Consider the following 12568-nt stretch of genomic DNA (forward strand, 5'->3'; position numbering starts at 1 on the left):
GATTCTTTGGCAAGTTTAAACCACATCCTTCTTGCTGTTCTTCTTCTTTTTTTTTTTTTTCTTTGTCTGTGTAGGTGCAGGTCAGTTTTGAGTTGAATTCTTAAAACAGAAAAATGCTGCTGGTCTATAAGCACAAGATAAACCAGCACTACAAAGTGCAGTGAGAGGGATTGTGCTCTCATGGTGAGGGCTGAGCTGAGAAGATAAACTAACTGGTTCATGCCTGTCAATAGTTGGACTCTGATGCTCTCCACCTCTATGCACAAATCTGTGGTAAGCAACCGGTTCTTTGACTCCAAATAGCCTGAAGAATGGCAAACCCCATGTCAGAGAGAACTGTAAACCAGAAGAAAAACATTACTCAGAGTTTGCCCCAGAGACAAAGGACTGATAAAAGGAAGGCAGTAGCACCCTCTGTCACTGGGAAGGCCACTGTGGATTTCCATAGGAGCAGAAAATGTATCTTGTGTTGAGAAAACAGGTACCTGAATGGCAGAGGCAGAGGGGGTGACAGCAGCAGAAGTGGAGCCATTTGCCAGCTGCTTTCCTGGAAGGCAGGCAGCAGGGGACAGTCTGTAAATCTGTCAGCTCAAGGCAGATCAGTTCCCAAGTAAAAGGATATAGGGAGAAAGCAGTCAAAAAGAATGGGATTTCTCACACTATATTTCCTCCAGGAATAAGAGCCTGAACTGATAAGGTGCCTATTTAAAACATAACAATTCAAGGTATTTCTAAGGGCCTTGAATCAAATGCTGCACCTAGGAAAGTGTTTGCTAAATTTAATAACTGCATGACTTACTAATAACTGAGAGAAAGTCTTAAAGAAAACTTGGACATGTCAAATACTTGGAAAGTTGTAAATGGTGCTTTAACAGCAGTAAGCATCCTTTGTGTGTGTGTTTGTTTGTTTTGGTTTTGGTCTCAGGACTTGGTTTCCCTGCAGAGTTGGTTTAAGTAATTAAGTTTGGTGAGCAAGCTATCCCAAAGTGTTCATCACCCCATCTCAGTGACTGACATGTGCATGCTCTTTACCCATGGCAAGTGCTGCTTCTCTTCATCCCTCATCAGAGTGTCTTGCTGAAGCGCATCATTGTGCCTTTACCATTAGCTACATTAAACACTTAAAGCAGAGAGTTATTGCAATTTAGTGGATGTGGTCTACTGAACAGTATCTTAGCAGATGTGTCAGCTTGATACCTTACCCAAAATTACTGGTGTCTGGCTTCCCACTGTAAGTGCATGTCTTGATACGCTGCCATCCACAAAAGCACTCCCTGAAACTTCCATACATTACAACAGCTCACGATAAAACAGACAAAAAAAAGGACACCTTGAGGCAGAAATGGCCAGTCCTCCATTTGTGGCTCAGATAACTATCAATCTTCATGGTTTGCTGGTGACTCTGGTTACAGATCACCCGAAGAACTTGTTACTGCAAGTGCCCTGTTTGAATTAACTCGGTCATAGGAAAACGTACAAAGGTGAGCGTTGCACTGATGTGATCCTATAACTGGCAAATATATTGCTTTGGAAATAGACCAAGCTTCTGCCTTTCACAGATTCACAGTGTCAACGGTTTACGGGCGTTCGGCCCGGTTCCGTGACGAATGGGATGGGGGACCCACGGGCCCACGCCCCGGGAAAAGGGAAAAGGGAAAAAGGGTAAGGAGATGGCCCTGAGAGCAAAGAACAGCGGCAACAATCTGAGGAGAAACAAACTAATTTACTAAATAAAATATCGGAATGCAAAACAACACACTATAATACAATATAATTACAATTTAAGCTGATAAATCCAATACAGAGAGAGAGAATGTCCCAAAATCAAGGTAGGCCTTACTCTACTACCGACGATAAGACGGCTGGAGAGCGAGGTGCTGCCAGGACGAGAGACGGGCGGAAAAAAGGGACAAGGTCTCGTGATCTGCAAGTTTTTATCTTTTCCCTCTGGCTGGAAATGGTAACAGAGGAGCAAAGTACCCTGGGGAATGTAGTAGTCCTTCTCTTCTGAGAACCAGGTACATACACTACATGATGTTATGATGTGGAATACCAATAACCGAAAATCACAAAACCATGACACCCAGAAATAACTGTAGGGGCTGGAAGGGACAGATTCCTTACAGTAGGTTGCATCTTATATCATCAGTAGTTTCACAATACTGGAAGGATGCTGACCAGTTTTCCTTAACAGCTATGTCACTTTTTTTTTTTTTCTGTAAGAAACCTAAGTAACACATAAACCTCACTAAAATTGTCTAATTTTAACTGTAGTTCATACATTTAGTACATGTATCTTTCTAATGTGTAAAGATATAGCAAGAAGTTATATTGTGGCCAAAGATGTTACCAAAATGAAGTGAAAAGGTTTATTTGACAAAAAACTAGGTACTGATTTCATTACCTGATGATGACTACCACTTGCTGGGAGTTTTCATGGATGTCCTGTATGGCTCTATAGAGGAGCTGCAATTTTTCACATTGAAGTTTAAGAACTAAAATTGGTGGCAAGCATGTGAGAAGGAGCTACATTTTTAAGAAAAAGTGCTATCAGTTTACCTTTTAGAGAGCATTTGTTTCCTGCCTGCAAAGTGAAGTTCTCCGGGGAGTTACGTGATTCAGGACTCAATTTTTACTCTCATTTCGGGTTCAGGTTTCTTGCTACAAGATGGCCTTCATTAAGAAACTTTTTAAAATTTTGTGATGTCAGAAGACTTCTTCTAGACTTTCCAGGAAAAAAATCGTTGTTGCCTATTCACAAAGAATGTGACTTGGTTCACGTTTTCTTAATTTCACTGCACAGTGCAAAAACGCAACAGTCATCGGAACTCTTTTCCTAAGGCCAGGAAGGAGCAGGTAGACTGCAGGACAGCCCTTGGGCTGAGCAGGGGCTGGCGTAGCTGCACACAGAGCCCTGGGAACGGCCAAGGGCTGTATTAGCACAGTGACTGTCTCAGCTTCTGGAAAATGTTCCCTTGAGCTGTGGCCAATCCCTTGCGATGGCACCCATCGGTTCAGCTTACAAACAGCACTCAGGGATTTACGTCTGTGGAGCAGGCCTGAAAGACACACATGGCTGAAAGCACAGAAAGCATGCCCAAAGAGAAAATGGTCAGAACGACCCTGCAGCTTTATTCCTACATCTCTTGGGGCAGGAATTGTCCTCCTACATGGTTGCAGAGATCATGCTGTGAAAAAGCCATGGTGAAGAAGGAATCAATCTTATGTATAGCAACCCCCTATGGCTTGCTACACATGGGTTCAGTTTTTTATAGAGGTTTGGTTTATTCACTGCTACGGCAATACGAGAAGTCATAAATTTGGTCATGAAACAGAAGAATGTCAATTTCGTCTAGAAAAAGGGAGTTATAACAATAGACAGTGAATTTTCTGCCCTCCTGACAACATTATTATATAACTTCGGGAGCTAAAGACTGCTGCCTGCAGCAGCCAAGACCCCCGAGTAATTTTTTTTGTGAGATCTTTCAGCAAGTCAGGGATTCCCAGCTCCATTACAGAGCTACAGCAAAATCTGTGTTAACCTCATCCACCTGAACTGTTGTGACTACTACTACCAAGTGTATAAAACGATGGAGGCAGCCTCCTGAAGAGAGGCACAACCCCTCCATGGTGGAGGCTCACTCGTATGTCTGTGAGCAGTGGGGAAGTGTGGAACACCAGAATCCCTGGGCTCTCCAACCTGTGACTGGGAACTATATGCAATCAGGGCAGAACAACAGCTGCAAAAATAGTGTCAGTGGTGACAAACGAGGTGTTCTGAAATGCAATGAGGCTGAGGGGAAACAGTCCAAGACAGTTTAGTGCACTCTCTGTAAGCTTTGTGGGGGAAAGGGATATCATAGAACCTCTGGGGTTGGAAGGGATCGTAAGGATCATTGAGCTCCCAAACCCCTGCCATGGGCTGGTTGCCCCCCACCAAATCAGGTTGCCCAGGGCCCATCCAGGGCCTCAGGCACCTGCAAGGACGGGGCACCCACAGCTCTGGGCAGCAGTGCCAGTGCCTCACTGCCTCTGGGTAAGGAATTCCTCCCTTGCATCTTACCTAGATCTCCCCTCTTTTAGTTTAAAGCCAGTCCCCCTTGTCCTTTTGCTATAAGACCATGTAAAAAGTTGGTCTTCATCTTTCCTATAGGCCCCTTTATCCACTGGAATGCTGCTATGAGGTCCTGCCACAGCCTTCTCTTCCCCAGACTAAACAAGCCCTGCTCCCTCAGCCTATCTCCATAGGAGAGGTGGAGATAACATAAATGTGAGATCACAGAATCACAGAATGTCTGGGATTAGAAGGGACCTCGAAAGATCATCTGGTCCAATTCCCCTGCCAGAGCAGGAACACCTAGATTAGATCACACAGGGATGCATCCAGGCGGGTTTTGAATGATGATTTGAGGTTTGAGACGATTCAAACTGGCCTCCTGCTCCAATTCATTTCAGAACATTTCAAATAAGCACCCTCTTTCTGAAAGGCTTCAGTATGGCCTTGGTCTGCAGTGCTGCACTGTAACTTGGGAACTCAGCACCAATGAGACCTGCTCCCGAGAGTGTTTATAGAGAGAGAGGCAGTAGTTCAGACAGGGAAAGCCTCATTGCCACTTAGTGCAGATTTTGGTAGCTTAAAATGCTTAATCATTTTCAAGGCCTAGTTGAGAATGCATGGAGATCAGTTTTCCCGGTGCTTAAATTCTCATGCTAACATGCCACTGAAAGTTAAAATCTATTATGTGGAGTGGGAAACACAGCACAACAAGAGTGCTAGTGCGGCACGCAGCAAAGCAGCTGGCTGTGAGTCCAAGCTTCATCAATCTCCAGGCACGTCTCAGGTGTCCTCAGAGGGGTGTAGTTCAGGATCGGGATGATCAAAGAACTCTTCTCCTACCCTGAAACTTGGGCAATTTTTTTCTTTCTCACTTCTCTCATCATACAGAAATGTATTTAGTAAAAAAATATGTACTGTTAAGAACGTTGTGGCATGCTAGACCGTGAAAAAAACACTTGTGGGAAAACTCAGATGGGCTCATTGGCACTCCAGACTTTTTCAGACAGCTGCGCTGTGAGGACTGTGGCGACAATGGCAGATGCAGAAACAGAAGGGCCTGGTTCCTGTTCCCACACAACCTGATTCTTTTCTGGATCTGCAGCACTGTGCTGAACTCAGTAAGAGCTGGGGACCATGCTGTATTTAGGTCTGTATTTGTAGCTCAAAGACAAAAAATATTAGATGAGTCATCAGAAACATCAGCTTATCTAGAGCCTTGTCCTTTCCCTCTATAGAGAAGCTCATGGCCACTAGCGATGCTGTCTCCTCCTCTGGTCTAGCTCTCAGAAGAATGTTGCTAATTGTTTTTTCTATTTTTATTTGTATTTTTATTGAGTAGTCTCATTTGTGACTGGTAATCAGTCTTCTGTTTGGCTATTTGCTGTAATGTGGAATATTTTCCTAGCACCTGTACTAGGCACTAGTAAATCATCTACAGACACTGCAGAGAAGCTCAACCCAGAGCCACGCTGACTTGCCACATCTCTATTCAGAAGTGGGGTTAGCTTCTGGAAGTCAGCAGGGCTCTGGACTTACATACATATATAGGTCAATGGACTTACATACGTACAATATTACAGACTGGGGAAAGGGAGCACTTATGCTTTCTGTAGATGGGTTCAGGTTTCCTGTAAACATCCAGAGCTGGGAAACAGCTTGGGCCTTTCCATTCTGTAAAACTGCCAGTCGTTGAGGTGAGTGCACAGAACCTACTGCTGTGAGAGCAATTGAAGATGAGAAATGAGATACAGGGCTGCCTATGGCATTCTGTGTTCCAGCACGCAGCAGCAGAATGGCACCTACCAATTGTGCTACCACCACAACATGATTACAGCTGTAGGAGTGTCCCACCATGCACTGGGTAAGAGATCCATTACCTCCCAGGTCCAGATAAATGCAAATGTGCTTAAGTAGCCCAAATACCCCACGAGAGAAAGTTCAACTATGCATTCACAAGTGTATTCAGTGCTGAATTTTGGTTCTGTCGGATGTGTGCTTAACAGAGCAAACACAGCTCCAATTGTCCTTACAGAGAGTGTCTTGGGAAGTTTTCACTTTCATGAAAAAGCACAGAATCCTGTAAAAATCCCCCAGTTTTTTAGCTTTTGCAGATGTGAATCTCTGGTGAAAACAGGCAAATTGCTGTTAGTTTCCCAAAGATTAGCACATTGTTAAAGCACTGGGTTTAGGAACGTGGACATGTCTGGATCTAATCAAGTGTTGTTTCCCTTATGCCAAATTGTAACTGTAGCTATGCCCTGCATGTTCAGGATGTAAACAATCTTTGTACACTTCTCAAGTCTCTTCTAACTATCAGAGGCAGCATTCTGGGACCAAAACACTTTCCAACTTTTTTAGCATCTCAAAGACACACTGGACAGAAATTAATGCTTTTAAGGCAAGTTTATGCAGCTAGTAATCCAAAAATATTGTTTGTAAAGAAAGCCATGCTTGATCTTCGCTTGAGATGCATTTATCCTGTTGCATTCCATACCTGTCTTTTTGACAAAGCTATTTTTCACATTTTCGTCACAGTTCCCTCCTCTCAGACCTATCTGACTTCTTGCATTGCCTCAGTTTTCTTTCCCTTTTTTTTTTTTTAACCACTGCCCATTTGTTGGAGCTCCTTCTCATGGAAGGCTGACCTCCTTGGTGCATTTGTTATAACGGCTCTATAGCACCAGCATGTCTTATAAGAATAAACCCAACCTACACACAAGTTTAGGAACCGGCTCTCTTCTAAAGCAGACAAACTTCTACAAAGTGGTAGCAAGGAGAAAGTACAGAAGCACGGGCCTGAATTACCAATGATATTCAAGTGTCTGAATTAATAGGAACTGTGTACTTAATATACTCTCGTAGCCTGGGGTAAAATGAAAAGTCAGAACCTTTTCTAAGCCTGATTCCACTAGTGCAGGTTCCCATGTCCGGCACATACACAATACGGAGGTCCTCAGCGCTCACTGAGCCAGAGTGAATGAGAGAAGGATGATGGTAAAAGCCATCTCCCCAGAGACCCAAGAACAATCATGCCTGCTTGGATGGTTTCAGTGTTTTGTGCAGAGCAGAACAGCTCAGAAGGAATCCACAGAGCACCCTGCAGCCTCTAGGCAGCTCCATAACTAGGATGTGTGCTGAAGAAATGGTGATCAGGGTTCAACTCTGTCATCTAGAAGAAGAAATGAAGTGTAGAGCATCAGCTTTCCCATGGCCTGAGCACCTCTTCTATCGCAGGGGACAGAGCTGCTGCCTTCTGGTCACATCTTGTTGGCTGCTTTGTGACTCTCCTGCTCTGTTTGTGCACTCTGCTGGGAAACTGGACGTCTCAGGCTTAAGGGTCCCAGTGGGTTCAGCCCCAGGTAATTTCCTTCATATTGCGAAGAGAACAGAGGCCAAACTGGATTATGAAACCAGAAAAACGATGTGCTGCTGCAGCTTCTGCAGAGAAATCTGAAAGCTTTTCATCAACCTCAGTGCCATCTGCGGCTCAGAACCTGGTGTCTCCTTTTGGCTCTGTACTTCTAATGGACCAAGAGCAATGCAAGCAGTGATTCAGGTTCAGGAACTGACATGGCAGTTGTGTAGACTCCTCAACAAGCACTGATATAATCCATCCCTGCTTTCCATTGGCAATAACAGCCTAGTAAAGGCAGCACTATTTGCTCCCGGGACCAGTTCTGTTCATTGTGGGAAGCAGAAGGTCTATTTCATTGTCTGCTATAGAAGTCATGATGCTGAGTGCAGTCACGTATGTAGTAAAAAATCTTTTTGATCATCCATGCCAGTGACTAACAAAGCACGAAAGTCTGGTAAAAAATATGACTGTAACTCAGTGAACGGCTCTGACCCTCACTGTGGAATTTATGCCATCCTTTAGGTAAGGTATCTGCTTTTAAATGAATGCATCCAGCACATCCCTGGGTCCTCCAGAGACTGCGATCTTTATGATTGAATAGTCTTTCTCATCTTGTGAGGGAAGAGTACTTCCAGCTTGCTTCTGTTATACAAACGTTTCAAACTAGGTCAAGAACTTAAATACTGTTTGGAATTTTTGTAAAAAAAAGCCAAAACAGATCCTGACTACCAGACTGATGGAAGTTAACTGAAGGCCTGCAGCTGAACACTTGGGATGTCAATGAGAATGCAGCTTTATATCTTTGCTTACTAGAATAGCATTATTAGTTTTAGTAGCAGTATTTACCCCACACCCAGGAGGAAAAATATGAAAAATTCCAGGGCTCCATTTTTCAACTGCATCCTCTTCCTTTTTTGCTAGCAGCACTCAAGAAAACCTTTGTCTGCATATTACTTCATTCCAGAGTGGATTTATCCGTAACTTTTCTTATGCAAAGCAATAGTAGGGATGATAGCAAGCGCCTTAGGATTAGGAAGTGCCCAGGGCGAGGCTGGATGGGCCCCGAGCATCCTGATCTAGTGGGGGGCAGCCAGCCCATGGCAGGGGTGGGGCTGGGGGTGCTGTAAGATCTCTCCCAACCCAACCACGCTATGATTCTGTGCTTCTATCACCCTTTGCTTCACGGGTTGCTCAAGAGCTCCCAGACATGCTCTGCACAGGAGCTGGAGACAGCAAGGAAGCGAGGCCTCACCTTACCCCCTCCTCTAACCAGAACGGCGTGGTTAAACCCAAACGTGCCTTTGCAAGCAGCAAACAATCGGTATCGAGGGCACACCTCTGCATTATCTGTTTCCCAAGGGGAACAAACCCCCGCTCCAGCACGTCCCCCCCACGCCGCGCTACGGCCGCGGCTCTGGCGCCCCCTGGCGGCGCGGCATGGCGGCGGGAGCCGGCGGGAGGGGCGGGCGGCGCCTGCGCAGCGCCTGACGCGGTCCCTCCCGGCGTCCAGGACGTGGTTGGAGGGGCGTGTGTGGGGCACGGGATAAGGAGCTGGGTGGGGGGGGTGGTTGTTATCAAAGAATTGCCGTGGAGAGGGCGGAACGTGGCGTTACTCAGGGTTCAGTACTGGATCGGGATTATTTAACATCCCTGTCAGCGATACGGACGCGGGGTCGAGTTGAACAGGCTGACTGCAGGAGAAGGTTGGGTGTTTGGAGGGGATTTCTCAGCCCTTGCTTTTCGAGGTTGAGGGGAGAAAATGATTGGTTGTATTTCCTGGCCCCCAAGTGATTTGGGATTAGATATTGGAAAAGGTTCAGGTAACAGTCCAGGAGGGAAACAACACAAGTGGGGGTGGCAGTCACCTTCCTCTCTATTGTTGTACCCTGCAGAGACAGCTGACAGCCATCACCCCAAAGAGCACCACAATGTGGAATGGGGAAGAAGTGGTCCACGTCACTGAGATCCCATGTGCCAGAGAAAGGCCCTGTTTTAGGAACAGCACCTTTCCTGCAGGAAAACACTTTCACCAAGGCTTTAGTGACTAGGTCCTTGGGACAGAGACCCTTCAGGACTACACGGGGGGACACTGAGGAGGCACCGACTAGAGGATGATGGCCAGAAATAGCTGCCAGCTGCAACTTCACGTGATTGCTCCAGGTAGAAAGAGTGTAAATAAATTCACTGGTCATGAGTGTATGGCTCTCAGAAAAACAAAAAAGGCGTAACTTTATGGTGACAAGTTTTGGAAAATAATCTCCGGTTGTGAGAAGATGCAGAGTTCCTCTTCATCTCTGTGTACAGAAATCAGAAGATAGCGACCTAAAGGTTTTGAAAGGGAAAAGCAAGGCAAGGATGGACCGGTAGAAAACTGTCCCTATGGCTTGCCTATGTCCTGGATTCCAGACAGCAGATGTACATTCTTGGAAACAGAATTGTATTAAGAATGATGGACTCTGCAAGTCGTGTTTCACCTCTTCAAGACCTCAGCCTTTGGCTTATGGTTCTGCTGAGTCTGTCAGTTACCACGAAGTTAAACTTTGGACAATAACTTTCACCCTCTTTTGTCCGCTGCCTGTGTCTCTGCCTGAAACTGTCCAAAACCACATACCTAATCTAAACCCACTGTTTAAAATTTTGCCAAAAGATTCAGACCTCTGACCTTGTGTGAATTCTCATATGGCTGTAGTCCAGAGTAATATTCCCTTAACTGCGTAGGTGGACTGAGAGTGATTCTGCTCTTTACTCCAGTTGGCAACAATGCAGAGCCATTTCTGGAGTCTAAGGTAGATTTTTATTCAGGCCAATTATGGCACATTTCACTGCCTCATGAACAATTTAACCATGCTTTGGAAGTTCTTTTCTTTCTTTCTTTTTTTTTTTTTTTTCCCCAAAACACTGGTGAAATATGTGTGTTGCAAAATCAAGCCCTAAAGACATTTTGGCTATTTCCTCTCTGTGCAACCAGACCCGAATCACCTGTCCCTATTGTCTGGGCTTTGGTCTGTGACACAGATCTCTCTGTCCTCAGCCTCAGGCTGTGATTAAGTTCTGCAGGCTTCCTCTGTCTGATGCTTTCACAGAGAGGTCCTCTGTGCTGCTTTGCCAGAAAGCCTTCATTTTCCATATGACTATTTTCTCCCCTAAACCTGCTTCATCCATTCTCTGGGCTTCTCCTGAGGGCACAAACCTGTTTGCTTCAGGTTTCCCTCTTCTCTGCTGTTGTGCATCAGAGTATCTGAAATCCTAGGAACCCCTCGTGTTCCACTCTTTGGTGTGGAAATAGGGGTACAGTCCTATCTTGTAGACAACTTATGTGAAGGGCAGTAGTTAAACCTGTGTCAGTGAGCTCTCTATGGCATACACATTCTATGGATGTCTTTAGTCTAGGCATTTTAAAATGAAGTTACTTACTGATAGCAGAATATAGCGTCAGGCACAAACTGAAAAAATGGACTTATCCAAAACTTAAACCAAAACCAGTTTTCATATAAGCCTTAAATTGTGCTTAGACATAGCAACACTGTAGAAGAGTAAACTTCACTCTGTACAGAAAGCGATACTTAACTATCACCTAACAAGGTCCAGAACAAAATTCTTCCTTTTGCTCCCCCAGAAAGCATACAATGTGCAATCCAATAATCTCCATCTCCGTACAAGAGAATAGTTTTTGGCACTGTATAAAAGCATGGCTTTAACATCACAGGGAACTTTAGCATTTGGGATTTAATATGACGAGTTCACAAGGTCTTTTTCTGGGTAGGGCTGTGTAGGGATGACGTTCAGAGCCTCCAGAAGTGTATTTCACATGACTGTGATTTTCACTGTGCCATCCCCCCAGTTCTGGGTCACATATGAAGTTTACTCATCCCAGACTGTTACTGCCCATCACTTTCAGACTATAACTGTAATGGTGTAACACTTCCAGTGCACTCTGTTTCTGAGTTTTAAGTATCTGAATTTAATCAGTGAAGTTAAAATTGCATTTGACACACTGCATCAGGTACCTCGTTCTTAAAATTTCATGATTGTTTTGTATCAACAAAATAAGAAAGAGGAAAAAAAAATTTTATCCGGGTGTTTCTGCAACCTTTTGAACTCAGTGTGCTTTTCTCACTGAAACTCATGCAGACTTTTTTTTCCTCCAGTATTACGTCAAAGACACTAGTTCCAGCTGTTCTTGGACAACTGTTGATGCTGGTAGCAACTAATTACAACTGATGTAGGCTTGATTTTCGCAAACCTATTTATTTCACAAGGAAAGCAAAATGAAAGTAGAACAGGAAAGCACTCCATCCTGAATGGTCTTTCAGCAGAGGAGAAGAAAAAAATCAGTGTAAGGTTATCTCCCAAGTATGCCTTTGATGTTGCAGTGTCTGCAGCCAGGAGCTTCAAAGACAGCATCTCACTCTTTGTTTCCTATCTGAAGATCAGGTCATAACTCCAGCATAGCACTTCTAGCAGCTGCCACTAGCTTCTCCTCTGACATTTACCAAATATTATGTATTCTGTATGTACTCAGTACTACGTCATATATTACTCATTAGGCAGCCCAACTGGAGGAAACATTTGGGTTACAACTGCCCATCAAGTATTACTGACAAAGAAAAAAGTGAACTTTATTCTGGGATGTATTAATTGAGAGTAATTATCCTGCTCTATTTCGTACTGCCAAGGAGTCAGACACAAGTATTATGTCCAGTACTGGGAGTAAGAAATAAGTACATAAGTAAATAAGGTGCAGAAGATAGCAGTGAAAATGAAGGGGAAAAAATAAAGACCTCAGAAAAAGGCTGGAGGGGCTGAATGTGCAGCTTTTGAAAAAGACAGTTGGGACAAGAAAGGGAAAGGCACAGCAATATTCCTAAGGACTGTGAGTTGTCACATGGAGAACAGTGACCCTCAGTGTCTTCAGGGGACACTGCAACAGGCATCCCATTAACGGGTAGCAGCCAGGATGAGATTTGTCGGGCACTCGAACCGGCTGCATGGAGAACCTCTGTCCCTGGTGGTTTTTAGAACAGCTTAGTCAAATATAATCTGAGGCAATATAAGATACAGCTACCCTGTCTTGGGATAACCGTAAAACCCACGCTATCCCTGACACTTAATGAGAAGTGACAAAGACACAAATGCTGTGAATTCCCAGAGAAAGA

Source organism: Numida meleagris, chromosome 19 (genome assembly GCF_002078875.1).
Source record: "Numida meleagris isolate 19003 breed g44 Domestic line chromosome 19, NumMel1.0, whole genome shotgun sequence".
Lineage (NCBI taxonomy): Eukaryota > Metazoa > Chordata > Aves > Galliformes > Numididae > Numida > Numida meleagris.